Raw genomic sequence first — 26,364 nt, 5'->3', positions numbered from 1 at the left:
TTACAGGGCTGCGGATTCTTTCTGTTGCACCATTGATCCGAGTACTGTAAATGTGTCTGGGTTTCCCCTTGAAGAGGACATTGGTGAATGTGGCTCTCTCTGATATTAAAGGTTCCATCACCCCACGTCACCCGGCAGGCTACCGCAGTATCTGTCTTCCGAGGTGACTGTGCTTCTACAAGGTCAGGCCATTGCAGATAGTTGACTCCACCATCACTCATGCAGCACCTAGCTAGTTTTAATGCACACATCTGCACTAATGACTTTTGTGAAGTAATCAGTGCAACTCAGATCCTTTCAGTATTTATCCTGTCAAACGGTACAGGAAACCCACATGCTGTGCCAAAACGACCAGCTTCTTCCCATAACCCTTTAGTCCTTCCTTTTGCAAATGCTGGAAAACGTTGTTATGCAACTTGAGGAAAATCTGAGACGTCTTATCTTTTCATCTATAAATGTGTCCCCATTTTCAAAACTATGAGTTTGTATTATTCTCTTGATAATTAATAATCTTTGCAATCTTACACTGAAGAGCTTTAGTTGTAGTGCTTTGGCAAGGCTTTGGCAATGTAAAGCACAAGCGTTGAATGATTGATGTTTGAATGGTACTTTCTTGCGCTTGTTTTTTTCCTGGAGTTTTAAGATGATGAATGTTAAGTGAGACTCCAGGGTGTGCGATTACATTGTGTACAACTCGGTCTGAATCATAGTTTTTCCATTCATCAAACAAAAATATACAAACGGGAAAATGATTAAGGTTTCTAAAGCGCTTCAGCAAAAACGTCAACCATTTTCCTCAAAACTGAGCACTATTTACCTGACATAAAATTTTAAATAATATTATATATTTTTTATTTTTAATATTTTTTTAAGTCATACATTGAATCAGAGAACAGAACCATGCACAGTAAATCAAGTACTATAACAAGGCAGTGCATGTAAGTAAAAAGAATAAAAAAGGACATCACATATTTCATACTTACTCCAGTGTAATATTTGACATTACAAGACGATGAAAAAGAAGCCCTTCAATGCCTTTGAAATTATGGCTACCCATAAAAATGTGTGCTGGAGTTTTTACTGCATGAGCTGATAATGGTAGTTATCATATAAAAAAGCATTTTGTCACACTGGGGTTTTGCACTTGGCCGCTTGGATAACTCTGGAATGTTCTTCAGAGCATAACTAAGCCTATGAGAGAGGAACATTACAACGGCAGGAGACAGATGAGAGGACAGGGATTGCAAAGATAAACAAATAAGGCATTAGAGGTCAGAGAGAGCCATTAATAAAGGCCTTAACAATTAAGCATTATCTTTGCTGACATTGAGCAATAGAATGGGGAACACATGCAGCATAACTATTAACCGTTAAAGACTTTAAATAAATATTCAACAACAGATATAGTGCTATTTTTAATTTATTATAACATCCCATTAGAATGTGCAGCGAATGATAAACAAACGTACTAATTTCTTAAAATAATACTCTATCTGAATAAAAAAGACAATCTTTTGGTTGCAAAATCCTACAATTGGTTAGAAAAGCCAGGACTGATAGTAATTACAAGCAGATGTTTAAAAAATAATGAGCAGCTGTGATTCACAAGATTTGAGCCTCAAAGTTCCTCAGTGTTGTCATGAATCGTGCCGTTTCCATGTATTCACAGCATTAGTTTTGATGCTGGACAGTGATCCTACAGAAGAAGATAATCAACGGTGTGCCCACCAGATCTATGCCTGGTGGTAAGAAAACTTAACACAAAGGCAAAAGAAAACAGTATATGATCTTCTGCTGGTTAGAAGAAAATACCATAAACAATGTTAGTTCCTTGGAGTTCTGACAAGTTCTGAAGACCAGACAAACGCAGTATAACATGACGACTATGTGCTTTTAGAAAGGGAATAGCTACATTCATATTCAATATTTGTTCAGTTTTAACTTCATTCTGGACAGTCTTTGTGAACATATGCTCAACTGTATGTTATTCTTTGTAGCTAAGAATGAAAATGCTTTTGTTAGCACATCTCACTCCATGTACCTGTTTTAGACTCTTTAAAAATATAAGTGTGAGGTTGCTTTATTACATTCTTTAAGAATGATTTCCTATGTTAGACTAAACTAGTGTTATTGACAGGGCAAAATGTTCAGTTCTTGCACACATTGCAAGGGTGTTTATATAAGAAGAAAAATACACAGTGGATACAGTGGGGTCCAAAGGTCTGAGAGCACTAGTGAAATTGCTTTTATTTGCATTTTTGTTTTTAATTTAATTAAAAAATAATAATAATATGCAATTCCAGAGTGGTTGGAAAAGGAAAGAGGAATCTCTCTCGATGCACTGCTGTTTCAGACTGCCTTTTTAGTGCATTGCTTGTTGTTATGTAAAGCTTAATGTTTTGCTTCTTCTGGTGGAGGTGAAATATGCAAATAATTAACTGGCCAATTTTGTCTGATTTTGATGACTGGTTTTTCTAAAAGCAATGTCACAGTGACATATATACTGAATACTGATCTTGATTATTATTTATATATTTACTATTTACTATATATTTAATTTATTTTTTATTTTTTTATTTTTTTATCTTATTTAAGGGTTTTTAATGTTTCCAAACGCTGTCTGTGCTGTTTCCTGGCATACCATTTGCTTACTGCAATAGCCGAAGAGAATATTTTGTTAGCTAAGATGTGCGAGTTTCCCAATGCCTTGTGAAACACTCAATAAGGGACTGTATCACAGGGTCAACTGCACCACAGAGCATCAGTAAAGAAACAGCAAGCAGCTCCATCCCTCTATATAGTGCTTTCCACAGGTAACTCTAGTAAAATAAAGATGCAGAGCAGTGGGATGCATTTCTTACAGAATGTGAATCAAATACGTTAGCCAGGATGCACAAGGACACCATGTCCTGACCCTGTGTTTGTCTGCTTTGTCTTTTCTGCAAGTGCACGGACACATCCATTATGAAACAGATTACAATACAGCTGATGGCCCTTGGCCTTTCTGTGTTGCAATGTCCTTTTGCTCCCTTTAAGGAATAGTAAATGAAAAATTCTGTCATAATTTATTAACCCACATGTTGTGTCTTTCCAGACTTGTATGACTTTATTTCTCCGGTGAAGCATAGAAGATATTTTGAGATTTTATTATTATTATTATTATTATTATTATTATTATTATTATTATTATTTTTTAGTTAAGAAATTTTTTTAATTTAGTGTCCATTATAAAAACACCTGAGAGAGCACCACAGAAAAACGTATATAAAAGCATTTCATTCTTTCTCCTGCTTTTTTCTTTCTTTCTTTAAAGTTACAATATTGCACTTGAGAACTTTAGCAAACTTTGTGACACTCCTGTTTCCCAAAAATGAAATGTTTGACCTTAAATGTGCTGCAGGCGATTTTTAGTTTCCCGAATTCTGTCAGACTTAGCCACCCCCATCGCTTCAACCACATGCCCTTTCTCCGGGACATTCAAAAACATGAACATGCAACTGACAAAGCATACAGATTTCCATGCCTTTTATCACATCTTCATCGCTTTGTTTCTGGTTAGGCTGTCAGCGAGACACATTGATTCCTCAGGACACCAATTTCTGTGGTACCTGTAAGGAAGGCAGAATATTTTCGTGTGTGGCATTCCAAAAAGTCACTTACAGCACAAATAAATGCACATACTGTATAACAGTCTCAAGAGGAAATAGTTGCTTCATGCTATTGCTTCACAGGCGCTATTTCCCCTTGGCAACCTTTTAGGGCTCTCTGGAAGCGGAAAATCTGGCTGATGGCTCCAGTAACACACATTAACACATCTATACACACACTTACTCCTCATAATTTTACCATAATCCTATCTCTGCGGCCCATGCTGTGAGTTTCTCTATTCCCACAGATCAGAGAGCGGTAAAGCGGCAGGTTTCGGGGTTGTTTTGAATGGAGAGGAAGTCCTTGAAGGTGTTGCAGCTGAACTTTAGGGGGATCAGCGGGGTGGGCCAATAATTAGAGTTATGTGGAGTGTCCGGGAGGAGCGGAAAGAGGAAAACTGTGAGCTGGGACAAAGCCGCAGTCCAAGCCCAGGGCAGGGAACACAGGATGGGGCAGGGTGTCTCTTAGGAGAATTATAGCTCCACAATGGTTCCAGGTGCTGCAGGTTGACTGGTTTTGTTTTTGTAAGTGCTCTGAGAGGGAGGGCATTACTGGAGAGGGTATTCAGGTGCTGGAACTTGGTCGATAGCAAGAAATCACAGATGATATATGGTCTTGATGCACGGTCCAAGAAAGACAAATAAAGTCTGTACAAGCAGCTCTTGTGAGCTTTCTGCCCTTGGATAGTCAGTGGGGAAAAAACAAGCTGGATTAAAACAAAGCCATTGTGTTCTCTGTAGTTAACTTATCAGCACATCGTCCTCTATAAAATGACTGTTGTTGCAGAACAAATCACTGGTTTAATTGTTCAGGACTGCTCATTTGTGTTTGAAAAGAACATCAGTGCAGTTTATCTCAGCTGGTTGAGAATAAAAGGTTTTTCAGGTTAAATGGTTCATGTAATTATATCCCTATAATAAAACGTCCTATCTTTTTGGACCCCAAATGTGGAAATTGTAAGAGATTGGAGACCTTCATGGTAAATTGTCTTGTGGGCGAATCATAGAACTGACGTATCTGTGCATTTGAGTGTGTGCCTGTGCGCCAGCCTTGAATGGTAATGAGAAAAACGAATGCACTTTCACACTTTCATCTCTAAATAACAGCTGTATTCTGTCCAAGCCACATGGTCTCTAAACTGATAATCATAGTGCAATAGATAATATTTGTTATACAGAGGGACTGTGGTTTTCTGTGATATTGCAAATTGTGATTTGCATGATAAATCTAAAGGGCTAAGCGTGTATGGGGAACACTCAATACACACTTTAACTCACTTCCTGTTAGATATCCCTTCAAAGATCCATGAGATATCAGACTGGCTTAGAATAATCACATCTTTAATACTTCCTCATATCTTCATTGATCAGTTGATATTTCACCGCACTTGTCATGCAAAAAAGATTTAAATATATTCAGGGCACCGATCAGTAACAGTGTCCTCCCATGCAGTGTGTGACATGCTACACTTCACCTACTGGATGGAAATTATTTTACAATTAGTTCTATATCATTATTAATATTATTTGAGATGATGTTGCAGATTTTATATTTTATTTAGTATTTGACACCATGATCTGCACACATAATAGTCCTCTTTTAGCTTTTTATTTTACATTAATCACAGTAAAATAAAATGTAAAAGAAGACAGTGAGTGCAGATCGTGGTTTCAAGACACTGATTTAGCAGCCGTTGATTCACAGGTTTTCACACTGCAAATAAGATTAGAAATATTTAGTGAGAGATGGCCAGTGATTGTCTTCAGTGTGTCCTTGCAGGGGAAAGTGACCTAGAGAGAAGTGTCAAGCAGCTTTATAAAAGGAATGTGGTTCTTGTGCCCTCTGGCTCAGATCATATTGCAGGCTTATGTTATGTTCCCTGGAGATATGCTCTTCAATTCACAGCTGGCTGTCTCCTCTGTGGTCAGACTCCTGAGGCATCCCAATAATCACTTACCCCTTAACAAAATACATCACAAAGCCACATAACACTTGCTATAATGATCACATCTGTACTAAATGTGCTTTACTGAAGATTCAGTGAACTCTATTAGTGGAATATTCCATAATAGAGTTGTTTCAGTTACTAGGCCTATTAGTTCATTTGCTTAAGCCTAATTTATTCAATCACATGCTTGCATGAGTTAAATGTGGATTTTGGAGGTGAGGGAAAACTCTAATGGAAAAATATGAAATGATAAAATCTGTTAAATTACTTATGCTGAAACTCAAATACATGTGAATACATAAAAGTGATGATTTAAATTATCTTTTTTTTTTTAAATTTTTTATTGAATATGAGGGATTGCTGTTCCATGTGTAAAAACGCCTTTTCACTGCCTGGTCTTAACTGTGACTGGATGCTGTTGAGAAACAGGGCATTTGACATTCTGTTCCTTAAAAAAATAAAAAAAATCACAGACTATTTTTAATATGATCATTAGTTCCATAATGATTCATTTAGAAATGGATGTGTATATTATTCAGAAATGATTGGTATGTAATGGGGGACATCTAGAAAACATCTAGATTTAGCTGGTTGACTAAGCTGCTTTAAAAAAAAAAAAAAAAAAACTTGGGTCATGTCTTTCCCAATGATTTGGGTAAAAGCCTAAAATGAATTGATGGCTCAGACTAAATGTCATACACTAGACAGCATGTAAGCTGTCCAAGAAGCAGGAATGTGTCATATTATGAAGTGCAGTATGTCAGATTGCTCAAGAAACTTGGCAGACATCCTAAATCCCATGAAAAATATAACTGAAGATTAACTCTAAACTGAAAACATGTAAATACAAAGGCAGGCAAAAACACTATATTATCTGCCACTGGCTGATAAAAAAAAAAAAAGACCATGTGTGAGTATAAGTGGGTGCCTGGCAGATGCAAAGCTTATCAAAATGTGTTTATAGGAGTTGAAGGTTGAAATGGTGCCTGAATTTTCCTAATTGTATCTTCCCTGGATTTTCTACAGAAGACGTCAGGCAGAAAATTCCTTCTCTGAGTGAAACAAACTAAGTGGCATTAAATAACATCACTAGTCGTTTGCTTTTAGTCTTAGTTTACATTCTAATATGTACAAATGCATTTCTGACTTTCTTGGAAAAATAATGGCATGACAGTGGCTCTGTCCCAAATGGCACACTTGACATGCACTTGATATCTTAAGATGGGCATGTGTGTTTGTCCTTGGAAACCAAGGCACTGTATGGTGTCTCATTCTTCATCTTAAGTTTCAGAAGAGTGCTCATGGATGCAGCTCTTGTAACAGCTATGTGCTCTTGATACAAACTTCAGCCAAACATGCACTGATGTTGACAGCACATTGGGCTGCTACTGTATCTGACAGTTTATGCGTCATTATTTCACTAAAATGTCGATTATGTGGGGTGCAAGGATGGCATCTGAAACATGTCCAATCAATTCTTGGAGATTTTTCAAAGGATGGAAATCTGTCATCATTTACTCACCAGCTTTCCGTTTCAAAACTGTATGACCTTCTTTTATCTTCTTTTAATAGCCAACAATACATTGTATTGGTCAAAATGAAAAATTTTTCTTCTATGCCAAAAATCATTAGGATATTATGTAAAGATCATGTTCCATGAAGATATTTTGTAAATTTCGTAACATAAATGTATAAAAAACTTTTTGATTTAGTAAAATTCATTTGGACAACCTTAAAGTCAATTTTCGCAATATTTATTTAATTATTTATTTATTGCACCCTCAGATTACAGATCTTCAGATAGTTGTATCTCAGTCAAATATTGTCCTATCCTAACAAACCATACATCAATTGAAAGCTTATTTATTCAGCTTTATGAAATAAAAGCATATGACTGATTTTGCGGTCCAGGGTCACATAAAATGAAAGTTGAAGAGGTGCAATGCTGTTTTGATTCCTTCAGTATCAGTATAAGTATAGATGGACTACAGGAATTTTTTATTATTATTGCAATCAGAAATGACTCTCAGAAAATTAATTTACACTCGACTAATCACTGTTGATTTAAAAGTAATTAAAAAAGAATGTATGTGAAGAGCTTTTATGTAAATCCCAATGAAGTAAAAATAAATGAACTGCAAGCAAATGTGTGCTGTCTACGGGAGTACAGAGATGCTTGTGTGATTGCACTAACAGAGACCTAGTTCAACGGGAATGATTGTGACACTGAGCTGTCTTTGGATGGTTTTGAAGCATCTCTACAGCTGGACCATGACTCTTCAGTCACAAGGAAGTCTCAAGGAGAAGGTGTCTGTCTGCACGTGAACAATCGATGGGCAAAGACAGTGATTGTTCATGAGAAAATGTGTATCACAGAACTATTGACTATATCTATCCGGCCTTTCTATTTGCCAAGAGAATTTCAGCAAGTTTATATGTCAGTGGTATACCTCCTTCGGAAGTCTGATGTTCAGAAGATGCATTCAGTTCCGTTCACTGGATGCTTTTATCATTTTATCATGGGTGATTTTAACAATTGTTCTTTGGAGGGAATTTTAAATTTCCAGCAATAAATCGACTGTCCTATACACACCATCCTAAAACACTTCATCTATGTTATGGGTCAATACAGAATGCATATAGATTTTTCCTAGAACTTCTATTGGTTGTGTGGACCATAATGCAGTCTCTTTGCAACCATGTTATAACTCAGTGTTGCAGAGAGCAAGACCACTAATCAGGTCATCTCAAACATGGAATAATGAGACATTTTAGAGCTACAGGATTTCTTTAATCGCACTGAATTGGACATGTTTAAATCTTCTTTTGTAGATGATGAGTTAGCTGATCTTATATTCACTTTTGTGAGACAGACAAATTAACGATTTCAGACTGAAGTGCTAAGAGAGAATTTTAAAACTTGGATTGCAGCATATAAACATATATAAACATGTTGTACTGGTAAGAATCATGCTCGTTTATTATTTATAGATTTTGCATCCGCATTTAACACTATTCAACCATTTCTTTTAGCTGAACATCTGTTGTCTGAATTTGATGTTCCTAAGTGAAATAGTACATGTAAATGGAGAATACGCTCTGGGGCTTTACTGATCAGTTGGTTGCTCCCAAGGTTATATTCTTTCACCTCTTTTATTTATTTTCTATACAGACAGGTGCAGAAGTCAATATCCAGGCAGACACATTATTAAATATGCCGATGATACGGTGGTGTTAAGCCTGATTCTGTTGATATCCAATCTAAAGTAGTTTTTGAAGGTAAATGAGTCGAGAATATCAATTCATGCAAGTATTTGGGTAAAGTTATTGATGATAAGCTAAAAAATAAATTTATTGAGGAAGCTTAAGACCTTTGATGTGGATAAATCTATTTTGATAATTTTTTTTTTTAGATGTTTTGAATTTTGCTGTGATTTGTTGGTTTTACAGATTAAATGTTAAAAGTAGATCCCAGATGCAAAGCATTGTTAATTTGGGGTCAAAGATTACAGACTCTATACAGTTGGAGGTACAGTACAGTATCTGCTTTGTGTAAGAAAAATATCATTGACTGTCTTAGATGATAGATCTCATATTTTGTATTCAGATTTGAACTGCTCTGCTCAGGCAGACGATATCGAGTGCTCAAGTGGAAGACTGTTCGAGCTTTTACTAGATCTTTTATTTCAAATGCTGTCATGATCGTAAACAATTATTTGAAACATAAATATAAATATGTTCTATGAATTTCAATATATGAAACATGGTGCACTGTTAATTCCCGTGTTGTGTTGTCGTGGTCGTATTTGTTGTGATGTTTTTATTGTTATTATTATTATTGCACCAGTTGATTGCCATGTGAAGGGACAAAATGAATATATTACTATCCTGTACGACTACTTAAGTGCAATCACTCATTTTGAGAAAGAATCAAGCCGTCCACTTTAAAATGTCTATTTTCGTTGTAATGAAATCTGTAGTGTACACATTTGTTTTACTAATTTTTAACGTGTAGTTCAGTTGTTAAGAAGGTAATGGGTTGCACAAAAGAGAAATCATTCACAGACTGAATTTATACATCAGATGTTCCAGCTGTAAAAAAATTTTTTAACAAATTTAAAAGAATTCAAGAACATGAAGGTCCACAGATGGTTTATCTTATCAAACTTCACTAAGAAATGGCTGTTGGACTGGCTGCCCTTCATTTAGTCTTTTTCTTCACCGGTTCTGTGATGTTAATCACAGATGTGCTCTTTCTGAGATGCTGAGATACTGCCTGTTATTTCCTGCATCCCTGGTAATTATTCAGAGCACCCGTGGTGTGAATAAATCTTTATGTTTGTGAGTATAAACCTGGGCTGGAAATATTTTAATGGCATAGATGAAAGTTTATTTTTCCTCTTGAACTAATTAAGATTTCATTTGATATGGGTCAGTTAGCAAACACATAATCGTGCCAAGCTGTGTGCCAGAAACCACTCATGACAGAGGTACCCTTCTATCCCTTATCTCCTATAAGCATTAAAAGCCCTGACCATTGAATATATCACCTGTGGCCTTCAAGATCACGTGTTCCAATTAGTACCCATCCTATCTCTGCACTTCTGAGACATTATGCCATGGAAAAGTATTTTGGAGCAATGGCTATTTATGGCAAGCATTAGTTTAAAAGGACACCTAGAACGTGACAACGTTATGACATTATTAATGTTTCTCCTAAAAGTGAACAGTGTTTACACGTTGTTCTTCATGGCTACATGTGTGTGACATTGGAGTAAACAACTTGATATTAGTTAGAAAAACATCTGCAAAGCTGCTTGAAGATTTAATTATTTCCACTTGTGATTCAGTCATAGATCCTGGACAAAATACAAACAGTATTTAATTATACAATTCGGTCTCTTCATGTGGTCTGAGTTTTCTCCAGGGGTCTTTTTTTCTGAAATACAGTTGAAACTTATTTTCCACTTGTGTCACTGAACCCTGACTTTGTTTTGCATGGTTCCCTATGTGGCATTATCCTGCTTATTGAAGGATGGCACGTAAGTAATGCAAGTGTGCCCCAGTGTTTCTAGTTTTGCTGCTCCTGTTAGGCAGAATCATAACCAGAACAAAATAAAATAAAATATGGGACCGTAGCTCAGCAGAGCTTGAGAGCTCAGCTGCTGAAACCTTGAATTTCGATGAGATTCAGGTAATTTATACTCAATGCCAGCACACAATCACACTTTATACCTAACTATGACTCTTTAAATTCCTTTAAGAAAAATAATAGTACATAAAATGGCACAAGATTGTGGAATAAACTGTGATGGGAACGTGAAAGGAACTGCAGCTGACAATTATGTGATTTAACTATCAAGTCAATAGTAAGTACTATACTCCAGAGTGTTACGCAGTTTTAGTGAATTATGAGCCAGAAAGGTTCATGCTGGGGTATTATTAATAGTGTTTTTGTAGCTTAATGATGATGCAAGACAGTATAATTTGGGGTCAGAAAGATTTTTAATGTTCATGAAAGAAGTCTTTTATACTCCCCAATTATTTATTTGACTTATATAGTAAAAACAGTCATAATGTAAAATAACATTTTTCAACAACAACTTTTTCTATTTTAATATATTTTTAAAACGTAATTTATTCATGTGATAAAACAGCTAAATTTTCTGTGGTCATTACACATGATCTTTCAAAAATCACTCTAATATGAACCAAAAATGTCTTTATTATTATTATTATTATCAGTGTTGAAAACAGTTGTGACGCGTAATATTTGTGTGGAAGCCATGAAGTGTTTTTTTTTTTTTCTTTTTTTTTTTTTTTTTATCATTGATCCAAAGTGAATGTAAGGATATTTACAATTTAATGTATTCTTGCTAGATAAAAGTATTCATTAAAAACTGTTCTAATTTTACAAAAAATAAATCATATTATATAAAACAAATATATTTGCAATGTTTTATATAATATTAAAATTATATTAAAATTATGTTGTTATAACAATTTTATGAAAAACTTCATAACTATAAAACTTTCAATTACTGGCTGGAAAAAAAAGTGTAGAATAACAAATATTTCTTATTGATTTTGCAGATTTTTTAAAAGACTTTTGGACCCCACCATATACTATGAGATTTATACCAGATTTTTTTCTCCCTTCTTCCTAACCAAAATAATATGCACAAATCACATAAATAGCAATTACCAGAGAAGGTAACTGCTTTTGGCTCAATTGTTTGCTCAGTCAAGCCAAAAACTGGCTTAGTGAGTCTAGACGCAGTCTGTCATGAGGTTCTGTTTAAATTAGGTTGGAAATGTAGTTGTTCTGACAGTTATAATTGAAAATTAGTGCAAATGGATTACAGTAATTCATTTATCTTATCTTATCTTATCTTAATCTTATCTTACCATCAATAACCTTGCAAAGGTATACAGGATGTTTAGGCTATGTTCAGAGTAATAATAAACAGATGAAAACTGAAAAGGTGCCCAAAACACATGTGGCGGCAATATTTCGGATGAAGCATGAGTTAAAGAGTATCCCTGTCAGCTGGTATTTTTTCCTCAGACATGGACTCAGAGTAAATTGTCACTGACAAATATGCCATGTGCTTAGCTACTTGCGACCTGCCTTTCAGCCTCGGCAACCTACAGCAGCCTAATTGCCACGGCAGTCTCAGTGGAGCTTTGTGACTGACTCGCTGGATGCTATGATTAGTGTTTCTTCATACACATCTTTAATACATTAAATACAAGTCTGTAAAATATAATGTCCATCATATTAAAACCACAGCAGATAAATGTCAGCTGCTGATTCTAATTACCTCTGCAAAATAAAAAGTAGTTTTGTATAGAGTGAATTGAGGCGGGCTGGTTTTGAAAAATCTGCATGTTATTGAAAAGGTGTGCAATATCCTGGTGGTCCAGCACACAATGGAGTGTTTATTGCGTATACAGCATTTTTGTGAATAGGTGCATGTTAGTATCTTTCTGAGTGTATAGTATATATGTGCAATGTACAGCGCTACAGATGGAGCTGATTGAGTGAATGAGTCACAAAGGGGAAGAAACAAGCATCAGACATTAGTGCCCCAGGTTCACTAGTTTGATGCATGATGTACAATATTGACCATCCATTTGAAATATAAAGAAGAACTTCTTTACCCTCCACATATCATCGGTAGAGGACATATAGCGAAGTCTGAAAAACAAAAACACTTAAAACCAAATTCTTTTCAAGATTCATGAAATGCACCCCCCCCCCCCCCCCCCCCCCCCACACACACACACCTTTTAAACAACAAAGAGCTACTGTTTTCGTGCGTCACCATCATAACAACTAAGGAAATGGTAACTGGGGAAAAAAAAAAAAAACTTCCTCTGATCTCAGCGAAAGAGACTTCACTGCAGGGTTTACTTAAAAAGAGAACACTATGGTACGGGTGTACACATATTCCCATTCACCCGCTGCTTTAGCTGCTGCTCGTATGAAACCATGAACCAGCCATCATCAGTACTTCTGTTGAGACCCCCAATCCAGAGCTTTACTTTACCCATTCATGAACTTTCGTGGATGTTTTTCCATGAAGAGAAAAAAAAAACAGCAACAACAACAAAAATAAAGTCTCTAGAGTGTCCTTGAAAAGCAATCCCCTTGTTTAAAAAAATGAAAAGAATAGTTTGATAAAACATTCTAGGAAGTATTGTTGCATCTCTCCCCATCTGGTCATTCATATTGTTTTTCTTTCTTTTCTTTTTTTTTCTTTTTTTTCTTTTTTTTTTTCTTTTTTTCTTTTTTTACATAAAGGTGAAATAAGTTACAAGTGGATGTAACATTTCAAATTAAACAAAACTAAATGCCGATTTCAATACAATTTTAAACCAGGATATAAAATGTTACCTTAAAACATTAAAACGTTACCTGTAAATCCTTTAGCTGCTGTCACTAAACATATTGAGATTATAATTACTTACAAATCTCTCCCAGTTTTTTTATTTATCAGTTTTAGCCAATATTTTTTTCTAAATCAATACTTATATTCAGCAACGACCCATTTAATTGATTAAACGTGACCAGAAAGATTTATAAAGTTGCAAAAGATTAATAATTTAAATAAACGTAACATTTAAATAAACTTTCTATTCATCAATGAATGCAATGCAGCAGTTTTTAACATTGATAACGATACAACATATTTATTGAACACCAAAATCAATATATTAGAATGATTTCTGAAGGGTCATGTTATCTAAAATACAGAAAATCTTTTATTTTTATTTTGCCATTTAAATTAGAATATATTCCAACTGAACATAGGCATTTGAAACTTTAGAAATACTTAATTTTAAATTGTAATAATATTTCACTACTGTTTTTACTGTAAACATTTAAAAAACATTAAAACACCTTATCGACACCAAACATTTAAATGGTCATGTTTGCCTTCTTCTAGTGCCGACTTAAAGTAATAGTTAGGTCCCCTTCTCTACAGCCCATGTGGAGCTACCCCATCCAATTTGAGCTCACTCAGACCTCAATATATACATATCTCAAGCTGTCAGGGTAAAAGCCCTCTTGTGATATGTCATGCTTGCATGGTAACTAGAAAAAGAATTGTGACTGAAACACAGTGTCACTAAGCGAGATAATCCCACAGGGGTCTCAACACACATAATCACACAGTGCTCTTCAGCTCTGCAACCCAAAGACAGGGGAAAATGTAGAGTGTCCTGCGGTACACCGATAAGCACAGTGGTTGAAATCTGCTGGGATTAACTGAAATGAGAATGGGATGGAGGTGATGCTGGAAACCAGGTTTCATGACATACATAAGTGAACACTGCACCCACATGCCATCTCTATATCAGGAGGATGTGTAACACATATCATAATACTTATAATAATGGCAGTAACTTTATTTAAAAATCCTCTCGCACATAACACAAGGACTTGATTTAGAAATCCTCCTCACATTATACACAGTCCCTCTTTTCTAACCTGCAAATGAAAGCACTCTGATGAGGAAGCTTTGGCAATACGATTCAGTTGGCGTGCTGTAGGGGTGTACTAGCCAGGATTACTTTGCCCGGCACACGATAGATGGAACACAGCTGATAAGGAGAATGAGAGTGAGAGAGAGAATCATGGCACCTGTTGACATTCGATTGTTGCTTATGTGCTCACTGGCTGTTTGCCCTTCCCTCAGTTTCTAGCCTGTCTCTTTCTGTCTGCATCTCGCTGATTTACACAGCATTTCAGGTCGTTCCACAGACCACATCACAATGTACCGCATTATGGCTTTCCACTGCCAGCCAAACGCTATATCCCAACAGCTTGATCAAGTCAGAAAAAACACAAAAGATTTACTAGTGTAATGCATTAGTCCATCAATCAGATCACAAAAACAATACCTGTTTTTATGCATTTTTCCCTGTTATTTTCCATAGATTCCTATTTGAATTGCCTCAAATTCTGAACAGTTAAATGAGAGATAAATCTAGCAGGCTTATCCTTCAGGCAAGAAGAGAGAAAACAGAAAACCTAGGTGACTAACACCACCGTTTGGAAAAATATCTCCCTAAAACAAATTTTCTTATACATATATATATATATATATATATATATATATATATATATATATATATATATATATATATATATATATATATATATATATATATATTTTTTTTTATAATCATCCAGTGCTTTTCATTGTTGTTGAGAAAATAATCAATGTGGCAATAAATAGTTTTATATGGGGCTGATGTTGAAAAAGAAACAGAGCACTTTGTGACCTATAAATATGTACAAATATGTACAAAGCACAGAGAGGAACAGGGAGGACAGATAAGAAATAAAGCCACAGAGCATTCTGGGTCATTTGAAAAGTAGATAAGTCAGACAATGGTAACAAAAGTTTGTCTGTTTTTAAACCTATTGCATGCAAAATGAAACTGCTTTTATTTTTCTACTGCTACGATTCAATTCCAATGTGGAAATACATGATTTTAAACAGATTTTAAAAGTACTTTTCTTTAGAACTTCTTTTGATGATGAAAAAAAAAGTTCAAAGGCTCTTCAAACGCCTAAAGAGTGGGATCTATGATCTAAATCATAACAGGGATCTCTTATCTCCATAGATCCTTTGAAATAAGGCCACTGGGCCAGAACGGAAATATATAGTAAGTTGGGTCAAACATGCCTTATAAATAATTAGACATACTAAGTAAAAAAAAAAAAAACTTAGGGTACTGTGATGTATAAACAGTATGGAGTTAAACAGGTATTGAATTCTTTAAAGGCTGGAGCAAGTTTAGCAGAATTTATGTCAATTGCCACTGCTCCTAAAAATAATCACTACTTCAACCAAAGCCCAAGAACAGACACAGAGTGGTGTGTGAGCTATGCTCCTGGAATAAGAGAATGTCAAAAACTTTTTCCACATTTTCTTTCTGCATTGTATTTTCGCAAATGATTGGATTGACTTTGAGTAGTGTGAAAGGACCATACAAAATGCCAACTGACCTCAAGGAGTTCCATTTTGTCCAAGCAGAATGTACTCAGAATTCAGGGCATCACCCATACAATGCTAGTATAGGTGCTAACAGTCAAGATTATGCTTGGTGCTTGACTAAATCTAATTTATAGGATTTCCCGTTCTTTCTTTCACCCTGTGATGACATTTCTTCATTATTTCCTAGTAATCACAGTAAGGAGTTTGTAGGCTGCTCTGCCTGGCTGCTCAGCCCCTGATCTTCTGGCCCTGATGCAAAGTCATTCTGTTCATAATGAGCACAAGCTTCATTTATTTTGGGCTCATTTCTAAAGACTGCTGGCATATAATGATGTTGTCTTCCTGTTCTTGCCTATTCCGGAGAACGGTCGCTTATTGCGCACACCAGGAGAGAAGTCTATTTTGGAAAATCTAAACAAGAACTAATGGAGAACAAGTCTGCTGTATGAATTTGCTCAGAAATATCCACAGAATGGTTAGTGTCAGATGTGCAATTTATTATAGGTTTTAAGAGCAAAACATTCAGAATTTTGGACCATCTGTAATTTTAGTTGGTGGGACCTCAGAGATTTTTGGGAAGCCCGTTGCACAGCTAATGTAATTCAAACAGTTGGAAATCGAATGCAGTGTAAACAATCTGTGCGCTAATCTGTTATCGGTTGGGCTGCCCGCAGCTGGTCTGTCCAGCAGATGTCACCTTGCTGAAATCCCACTGTGATAATTCCTCGGATGAGGGCTTTGGTGACTCTCTCATTGCCCAAAGAAATAGCCTGAATAGCAACTGACAGCTGCACATACAGTATAGCCACAAACCTCTCTGATTAAGGGATAGTATCATTCACTTCACGTTTTCTTTGTTTTTATTTAAGCAATAGAACATGCTTTCGAGACTTTGGAGTGCTGATGTTCATAGAGATGCCAATATCTCTGTACATTATAGGCCTACTGCTTTTGCACTTCAACAGTTCCATAAAATTTAAGTTAATAATGAGGGCATTAAATTTCAGACACAATATTTTTTTCTAGACTGATTCCGTGAATGAAAACACTTCCAAACTAAGCCGATGGAAAATCAGCTGTTATGAATATGAGCAACACACAATAGCGGGGTTCTTTTCTCAATTAATTAGTTGCTATATCCACAATTGGTTAAACATTATGTAAACAGAGTAGTATGCCCAATTAAGTATTCATAAAACAGACATTTCTGGTGAGATTATGAAGTATGCATTTGATGGACACTGTACTATCCAAGGTCACTAAAAAGTAATTACTTCTAAATAAGTATGCCTTACCTACTCTGCGAGTATGCGATTTTGAATGTTTACAGTGTTTGAACAAATTGGTTGAATAAATGTTTCAATCACTCACGCATTAAGCCAGTCACCTGTTTCTTACCTGAATTAATCTGTTTTAAATGAACCATTTCAATGAAAGATTGATTGACTCATTAATAAAGCTATTTACACATTTTGTTTCTAAATTAATCAATGTTTTTGATTGAATTGATTGGATGAATGACTTAAAAACAACCTGTCCTCCAACCAATACGCTCGTATTGGTCGTTTGTCCAAATCCCTGAAATACGACCCATCAGAGCATATACTACAATTGTGCCCCTATTGGCAACAGGACATTTTCATATTAATGTTTTTGAACTCTTTTATTTGCGATATAATGTGGGTTTCGTGTAGCTCAGTTGGTAGAGTATTGCATTATACGACTATGTGTAACCATGCAATCATGGGTTCGATCCCAAAGAACGCATCTGCTCATAAAATGTATATGCTCTATAAATAATAATTTTGCATGATTTCTGTGAGGGGTAGGTTTAGGTGTGGGGTTAGGTGAGGTCATTCGAGTAATTAAAGCCACCTAGTAAAATATGTACAAATTACTGTGATCGGTGTCAAAAGTCCACACATTCCATTTAAAAATTTTGATTGGTAATGACATTATACATCATTTCATGACAACAGACACAATACGATATTGTCATTATTTTTACATTTGCTAGAGGGCACTTAACTTTAAAATGTAAATATAGGTTGTAATAAGCTGCTTTCACAAACGACCTATATGGTCGTTTTTTGTTGGAGGACAGGCTCATTCAAAAACTTGTTGCCGCCTATTGGTGTATCAGTGCATCTTACAGAAAGTCACTCACTGTTTGTCTTTCTGTAGCAGTAACAGAAGCAGTTGTGGAACTTCATTCTGCAAAATCAAATTCGAAGACTGGGACTAACTGTTGCATAATGTGTATCAATGTGCAAATAATCTGAAATCTGCATTATTGCTTGCTTTGCTACAGCTCTAAAATCAATATTCCTGTGTAGGTTCATGGCAAAAAGGTAATAAAGTGGTTGAATGTTTTATATTATATTACTCAAATGACCTTCATGACTGAACACAGTCAAACCAAAATTTCACTAGGTCATCAAACCTCTGAAGCAGCCGAATAGACCATTCTATTATTACTGTGTTATTTAAAGCACAGGCCTGTATCTCACCTTCAGATAGCTTTAAGGGTTGTGGCAGATTTTGACCTGTCATGACAAGACACAAAATGCACCAGCTGCTGTGTGTGTCAGCACCTCCCTGGGCAATGGGACAAGCCTGCGGTCGCGACACGTAGGAGTTTGATTCCACATTATTCTCAGATTCATATGCAAACAAAGCCGTGGCACTGGACTGAATGTGTTAGGTTATGAAATGTGAGGGGACGATATGAACACCAAAGAAATGGAATAGTATCTTAGTACTTATTTTTTAGAACTACTTGGAGATTTTATTTAAATGCAGTTTTATTTTATTATAAGGAAAGATATTTTTAAGAGAAAACCTACAAACTACAAATGTCATCTTAATGCCTCTGGAGAACAAAATAAATGCTTTGGAAGGAATAATTGATAAAAAACAGAAGATTTTCGCTCTTGAGAAGTAAATCAGTTTAAAACAGTTTGCCGATTGGGAAACACCATTATAGTGCCAGGTCTCTAAAAGCAAGAAACAAATAAAAAGTGAAACAAATAATACCTTTTTTCACTGTAGTGGAGGCCAGAATCTATAAACCACCCATTTTTATGGATCCCAACCTGTAGGCGGTACATTCTAGTAATCGAGCACTACCGTAATAGGTAAAATAGGAAAATGAAAGCTAGATAAAGCAGGAGTCTTGGCCTCCATGCACTTCTTAATCAGTTCCACACAGAGGGAAGAGTTTGCTCAGTCACATACTGTTCTCTTTCCCTTCTGTTCAAAATCTGACCATATGGGAGAGTGGTCTGGGTTAGCACGAACTGACAGACGAAGAGTAAGTTTATCTGCCAAATCAGCTCCACATACTTTAACTGGTTGTTTTGCTGCCATTACAGGGATAGATGACGGTCTGGGGCAAGACAGGAGCAAAGCAAGCCAAGAAGGCTGGTATTTTCCTCCTCCAAACAGAAGAAGGAGAGCAAAGGAGGAGTACAGCGGGGAAGAGAAGAAAAGCAAGTCACTGCATGAGGAGTCATCTCCATCTCACCTGTTGATGCATTTTTCGATGACTCTTTTTTTTTTTTAAGAGGGAAAAACCAATTCCCAGTTCATCGGTTTTCTCAAAGTCTTGGCTGTTATGACTGTGAACAGGGGATATTTTTGTATTATTATTATTATTATTATTATTATTTTATTTTTTTGAAAATCTATCAAACTTCCTCATCAAGGACCAAATTTCGAGACAGGGCAATATTTCATCTCCTCTTTTCCAAGGGACTCACCTTGATGATAGTGATTTCGGTTGCACTTTATTTTACAGTATTTATCTAAAAAAGTTCTGGTAACACAAGGTAACTACAAGGGGTAGGGTTAGGTTTAGGGGTATGTTCAGGGTTAGTACCTAGTTATTACATAGTTATTGTAATTACTATAATAAGTACATAGTATGTACATGAGGAACAGGACTGTAAAATAAAGTGCTACCATCATTTCCTTCAAATAACTGCAATAGTAGCTATCTGAATCCTTCCCGAACATAACTCTTGCAAATCTGTATCTCTCAAATTTTATGAAAGAGTCTTGCTCTATTTGATCTCAAGGGCCACGTTTTACATGAAGCTATTCTATTTGATTTGTCTTTGGTAATTTGATTATCTTTTTTTTTTACAGTCATGGCCAAAAGTTTTGGCAGTGACACAAATTTTATGTTTTGCAAAACGCGTTACTTAAGCTGTTGTGGTGTTCATTCACATTGCTTGTAGATTATGTCAATGCCAATACTTGTAGAAACTATATGAATGAACACCATAACAGCTTAAGTAGTCAATTTAGCAAAACACAACATTTGTGTCGCTGCTAATACTTTTGGCCACGACTGTAGGGTAATAAGTGGCAATGCAGCCATAGGAAGTCTCCCAGAACACTGGAGGAAGGACTTCTGAGTACCCTATTATTTTTCAGAATGCTGTATTCCATTTCCTGGGCCTGTCAAATGGATTGTCTCTGATCAGTGAGGATTCTGTCTCCTCCATCCTATTTCCTTGAGGCAGACAAGACTAGAGGGTTTACGTTGACCTCAGCCTGACCTGAGAGCTGTTTCTTCAAACAACAATGCAGAAGATGCTTGGCTTTGACTTCTAATGAGTTAGACATTTATACTTTCCATACTGACAGGTCAGTACCCATCCATATGGAAGGTCCGTACAGATACAGGATACACACAATGTGCACGAAATGTGCACTGCAGGGTGAAACTTACCAACTTAGAAACTTTAACTTCATGACTCCAAAGGAACAGATGAATTATCTTAATGCACAATGATGAAATGGCTCTTATTTTTGTCGGACTTTCTTTTACACAAAAGATAAACAGGAAAGTACTGCCCAAAGTATGTATGTTGCTTTGGTTTGTTGAATCTGAGGAATGCCTATTTTGTTTTGGTACAGAGAGCTCATATATATCCTTGGTGATACATTATAATAAGGGTCAATTTGTTAAAAGTGTTTCACAATTTGCATTAGAGATGCATTAACTATCATAAACTAATGATAAACAAATGTATTTATTAATCTAGATGAATGCTATTTTAATTATATAAAATATTGACATATAGTTGTCATTACATTGCAACTTGTTAAAATTTAACATCCCACTATATTAATAAATGCTGTAAAAATACTGTTCATTGTTAGCTCATGATACCAATGCATTATCTAATGTTGACAGATTATTGTAAAGTGTTACCATGTACTTAACGTCCGTGTTGTATTTTATATTATTATTACTATTATTATTGCAGATTGCTTGTTGTAAATATAAAAGCTACATATTATTTAAATTTTTACCTACATCTCTGTTTACACAAAAGCTAAAGGCAATCAAAGATCAGGTGTAGTAAAATGTGTATTATATGAAATATATATAAAAGACAAAAACAAAGAAAAAAAAACATTTTTGCACATATTGCAACATGACACACACAAATAAATCAGTAAATCAGAGGGAGATGCTTTCCACAGAGCAAGTAAATTCATAGCTCAGATGCATTTTGTACATCAAGGTAGAATAAGTTCGTTCCAAATGACTAAAACAGTACACATTTTTGACTGCTGTGTAAGAAATTAATTTATTTCTAATATAAACTTTGTAGTGGACATTCTTTCGGGAAGATTATTTAGTGTTCAAAAACAAACAACCAGAGGCAATTGAGAATGCAAAGGATAAATGCAAAAATATATATATATATTTTTGAAGAGGTTTGGTTGAGACCACACAGATATTTCAACAATATGTTTTTTCTTTGTGTCTTTGTTTTGCTATTGTGATGTGGTGATACTGTTTTTCTACATTTCGCACTATTTAGTCTATGTGCAACTGCATCATTTCTCACTGTAGTTTATTTATAAGACCCAGTGATGCTTGCTGAGCAATGTACCTTACATGCACCCAATAAACATGTTCCATAAACAGCAGCAGTACTTAATTATTACTCATTTTACATTTTTACTTATTTATTTTTATTTAATTTTTTGTGGTAAAAAAGCTGTTTAAGGAAGGCAGTAATTGACTGTTAGGTCTTTGAACATACTGAAATATAATTCAGTCATGCTGGACTGGTAGTTTGCGGTCATTAAAGTACAAAAGATATCCATGCTTTTAAAAGGCAGAGCCAAATTAAAAGCTTTTGTTTTGAAAATGTTATTGCTGCAGTGAACTTCAGATTTCAGAGGAGACAGATGTTTCAGCAGATGTTGTCATCAGAATCATGGAGAGGTTTCATTTAAAAGCCAGCCAATGGACAGCACATTGGAAATATTGCTGTTTTATCCACTAATGTGATTTACAGTAATATTAGCAGTCATTTCATTAATTATTAAGTTAGTAAGAAGAAACGTGGAGTGCCAGTTTTCATATTAAAGTCTCAGTTTTGCACTGATGATTCAAACTGAAAACCTGTTTGGCCAAAATCCATGTTAAAAACAATACAATTAATAATATATAGTATAATATATAATATATAATAATATATAGTATATAGTATAGTATACTTTTTTAGATGGTTATAGATTTTTTTTTAAATCTATCACTCTTTTCATCTTTAAAAGATGAATAACACATAAATAACACAGATATATATAACACAGAGTATGCCTACTGTATGTAACATCTAAAAACGAATCATGCATCCATAACATATCTTTTTAAAGGGTCTGAAATTGGTATCATATTAATAACAATGAAAAGCAATTAAATGTGTCTAATTCTAGGAATCTTATGTTTCCATGGCCGTAAGATGTTTCCAGTTAAAGTATTGACTATGCCCATTTGGTTTTCTAATGCTGATGTAAGTATGCAATGTCATATCATTTTCTTAGAAGAAAAAAATAATTGCGGTATAAACTCTGTGGAACCTGTGTGGGAGCTTTACATTTGAAATCTGAAGCTATCGTTTTCCAATTATGATAAGGTTAAGTCACCCGTGAAATGCATCAACCACAAAAGAATTGCAGTGCAGAGTGGCCAAATAGCACAAAAATAAAGAGGGAAGCAGGAAGCCTGCACAGAAATAAGTATTTTTCATTTTTCAGTAAATGCACTTTGCATCTATATGTATATTAACCAATTATGCATGCAGTAATTGACACAATTGTTTTGCTTGGGATCCTTATAAGACCCCTTCTTTATTCCTTTCCTCCTTTCCTGAAATGCTCATGCTCATGGACACCTACACACTGTTAGCGACATATATTTGTCATATACATATACATTCAAATGTGCACACACATGCATGTGAATGTGCTGTATATAGTTACATAACAGTGTTATTTTAGTAAAACTGTGAATACTATTATAGTTCTTAGCAATACTTTTAAAGTCATTTTTATGTGTATATTTATTTTAACTTTTTCAGTTCATATTTCTTTCAGTTCAGGTTTGTTTTTGTTAATTAGGTTGGATGTTGCACACTGGGGGTGGATGAGGTGATACCCCCTGACAATGTAAAGTGCTTTGAGTGCTTAGAAAAGCGATATATAGATTTAAGGAATTATTATTATTATTGTTATTTTAGTACATCAGGCTTTACTAAATGATCATGAGAAAATGCCTTGGAAATATTAACATTAGTTTTAAGTAATATGTATATATATATATATATATATATATATATATATATATATATATATATATATATATGTGTGTGTGTGTGTGTGTGTGTGTGTGTGTGTGTGTAACTATGTATATATTACTATGTATATACAGTATATGAAACTATGTATATATTAATCTATAACCCTGATAGATATTTACATATATTTCTGTGCTTGATTATTGTAGGCCAAGTAGCTATTTATTATTCATTTAGTTGTGCTGCTAGAAGTAGACTCTATATAATCTACTTAGGACGAAAAAAATAAAATTAAATAAAATAAATATGCAGTTTTAAATTCAACCTGTTCTTCACCACTATTCAGAATTTTCTGAATTCTGATTATAATTGCATATAATTTGTTAAATAAATGTAAAATTGTTTACTGACCTGCTTTCGTGCATAATCATGGTCATTGTTTGGAGACAGTGGTTTCTCTTATGAATATTAATTAAATTATGGGTGAATAATTTAAAAATTAACTTTAACTGTTTAATTAAATAGTCTGTGTAATAATCAGGTAATCTGTAATACAATATTTCTTAATTTCCAATTAAAAACGGAAATGTACATAAAAGGTGAGAAAATGCTGCTTTAGCTTTTCGCCACCAATGACAGCCACAACAATCACTCAGTAAAACATTCAAAATAAAAGATTCTGCCTTGTACTCACTCATGAATGATGCATACTGCATATGAGATATAGCTCTACCCATGACCAGGGCTTGCTAACAACACAACATGCTGCTGTAGTAAAACAAAGTGTTCTACCAGGTGCGCATTCCTTTTCTGTCTGTTGTCAGATCACTAGATGCTTTAGCACTCTCCAAGGACGTATGGTAAATGAGCTCATTATTATAAGTTATTGTATGACTTCAATAAGAATAAAATAAGAGAAATGAAACTGTCTGGCTAACACACTATAACACAGCATGGCTCTTAACTCAGATTTATCATACTAGTGTTCAGTTTCACAGTGGCAGATCTTAGAAATCTGAATGAAGCTAAGCTACATAGGAAGTCCACTTACAACTTATTTCACAAAGTAAAACATATGCAAAAAAAAAAAAAAAAAAAAATCCCTAAAAAATACAATATCTTTTGCATACACACAATGTAATATTGTGTAAATATTAAACCATGTGCAATGCCCACCAAACCATGTTGATATTTACAATGTTTTTTTTTTTTGTTTGTTTTTTTTAATGAAGGAACAGAGAAATGCACAATGTCCCAGAATTCCTATCTACAGCCATGCACAGTGGGATGTTTTGCTTTAAAATATTTGCTAGTTCAATGTTTTGTTATATAACACAATGACATCAATAAATGTTTTCCTATGTGCCCAAAAATGCTTTTTATTGTATAAATAAAAATTATTAATAGCCTCAGAAGTCAAATCTGTCAATTTTATGTTATTAGCTCTTTCTGAATAAAAGACATCTGGCATTTTGCTAACATAGTCTGTCTTTCTCTATCCAATTACTTATGAAATTACTTTTTATACTGGAATTATCATTCTCACTTTATCTGAATGGTATTGAATAACAATGTACACTTAATCTTTAAATTCTAAGGATTTTTGTGTGCGTGTGTGTGTCCATTGCACTGGATTCTTTAATTAATCTAAACTAACAAAAACAGGCTATTTGGTTTCATCCACCTTAAATGTCTTTTTACTCTTAGAAGAGTGATTACTCATTTAAATTTCAGATGAGCCGTAAAACAACATTATTTTTATCTCACAACTTAGAGCTGGCTGAAGCATCATACCCCAGATTTATGGGGGAAAAAATAGCAAGAGAAAAACAATCCTTCACATTAGGTTTTAGAATGCTGCAGATTAATCTGAAAAAAAAGAAAGGTATTCTCATGGAAAAAAAATCATCACTCAAAATGTAATTTTCTGTTTAAAAGGATCTTAATCACTATACTATACTGTGCCTATAGAATAGCTTTATTGATGTAAATTCACTATGGAATATAAACTCTTTACTTTATGACATCTTCAAGTTTGCCACTTCCACCTTTAATTCTCTAAATCCTGTAAAATACTACACACTCACACACACACGCAGACACACACACACACACACACAAATTGGTCAACCCATTGTCAAATTTAAGGTCCAGCTGTAATGTGTTCATTTGTATTCAGTTTATATAATGTTATTGCATAGGTCTATGCCAATACACATTTTAAGATCATGCACTCCAGACAATCTCTTTTCAGATATAGTTGGCCATGTTTGATTTATTAAAAATATCCTGTATCTTCATTTGAAATGATAAAACATATTTCTGTATGTATGCAATGTATGTATAAACACAAATATATTTAATGACAGGCTATTCAATTCTGGGAAAATACACACCCGATGTGTTACATTGTTCATGTGTTGTGTTTCAAGAAATTTACCAGGTTTTTTTTTTTTTTTGGTCTTTGAAATGCTCTGTGTGTAATTTCTTACGCATCTCATTCCACACCTTCAATGCTAATCAAAACTTAATTTTAGACCAAGTAATGGAGGCTTGCCATTAGCTCCTTTTACATACAGACTTTACAGGAAAATTACCGGTAAATTGCTGTAAAGAGATCATGTGCAAACAGGCCGTTTTTAAAAAT

The 26,364-nt window shown here is 34.7% G+C and overlaps 1 protein-coding gene across 1 annotated transcript in view; it reads left to right on the top strand.

Annotated features, from left to right (window-relative positions):
* Positions 1–22,074, top strand: part of LOC127969581 (urotensin-2 receptor) — a 29,931-nt gene extending 7,857 nt beyond the window's left edge. The window contains exon 3 of the mRNA XM_052571648.1: positions 19,485–22,074. The gene's annotated coding sequence lies outside the window, so the exon portion shown is untranslated. The remainder of the gene's footprint in view (positions 1–19,484) is intronic.
* Positions 22,075–26,364: the final 4,290 nt, after the last annotated feature.

Source organism: Carassius gibelio, chromosome B12 (genome assembly GCF_023724105.1).
Source record: "Carassius gibelio isolate Cgi1373 ecotype wild population from Czech Republic chromosome B12, carGib1.2-hapl.c, whole genome shotgun sequence".
Lineage (NCBI taxonomy): Eukaryota > Metazoa > Chordata > Actinopteri > Cypriniformes > Cyprinidae > Carassius > Carassius gibelio.
The sequence above is the reverse complement of the archived record's forward strand: the minus strand, read 5'-3'. Positions and strand labels throughout refer to the sequence as shown.